Source organism: Mus caroli, unplaced genomic scaffold (genome assembly GCF_978045245.1).
Source record: "Mus caroli unplaced genomic scaffold, Mus_caroli_1 scaffold_3, whole genome shotgun sequence".
NCBI classification, from domain to species: domain Eukaryota; kingdom Metazoa; phylum Chordata; class Mammalia; order Rodentia; family Muridae; genus Mus; species Mus caroli.
Window position 1 is genome coordinate 27,219,757 of NW_028227258.1, and position 1,235 is coordinate 27,220,991.

A 1,235-nucleotide genomic window follows, 5' to 3' on the forward strand; every position below is an offset into this window, starting at 1 on the left:
AGAATATTTTAGGGTAGGTACATAGGAAAGACAAGAATGAAGCCAGAGAAAGGCATCGGCTGGTGAACGCTCTCAGAATTTAACGTAAATTAGGTGACTGAATCTTAACAAGATGACTATTGTTGCTTCTGGTTTAGGGACTTACAAAGAGATATGTGATTTCCTAAACCCAGTCAGTGAGCTGCGGTACCAGGAGTGGAAGCCATGCCACTGTAACTCCAGAGCCCAGGTACATTCTGTCAAACAACAGGTTAAGGGCCAGCGACCATGGAAACTTCTGGGGTCGGAGTTCACTCCTTCATTTACAAAGTCAAACTTTGCCTTTCAGGAACTAGTCCAGACTAGTTTCTGTAAAGTGGGGCCTGGACGCTGTATCTGGAAAAGTCCGTCTCACTGGCGAACTATTCCATCAGTCCCCAAACAGAGGATGCTGTATACTTCAGCACCAGCTTCCTCAAGAACACAAATGAGCAAAATGTGGTTCTGATTAATGAGGAAAGCACGGCCAGGGAACCCAGCAAACGACCTCACATTAGCATCCTTAGTTCAGGCCAGCAAACCTTTCAATGAAGGAGAAACCACATTAACCAACATGCACAGTGTCCCCAGATGAAGGACTCAGCTTTCTTCTACCTCTACTCTGTACTCCTTCCCTGGAGGTAATGAAAACCACCATGATATTGTGCCATTTTTCTGGGAGGCACCTACAGACAGTGTCAACAAACTGTTTATTTCTGTTATCTTTTCTCCCAAGGAAAGTCCTCTCTCTTCCTCTTCCTCTGGGCCCCACTGAGCATGTGTCAAAAAAAAACCCCTCATTGTTGGACTAGTTCAGAATCGAATGTCAGTGCACGGCTATGGGGGATAAGGAGCTCATTCAAGGTGAAACGGAAAATACTTCTCGATCTGTTTATCACCCAGGACGAGGGAAGGAAGGAAGGGAGACAAGTAAGATGGAGCAGTGTCACTCAGTAGAGAGATGGGCAAGCCATGCCAGCAGCTTTCCGTTTCCAGAACACCAAAGAAGCCTTTGTTACGTGCTTGGTGTTCTGGCCTAAACAGGAAACACCTGATCCTGCTTTAAAGGCTGGAGAACTAAAGCAGTCTGTCCCGAGGTGAAAGGACCTGAGTGGCACACACATTTTGCCAGTGGGCTGGGGAGCCAGTTGTGTGTGTGCGTGAGTGGTGCCAGCTGCTTCTACAGGGGCTGTCTCTGCCCACCGCAGTTCTTTGCT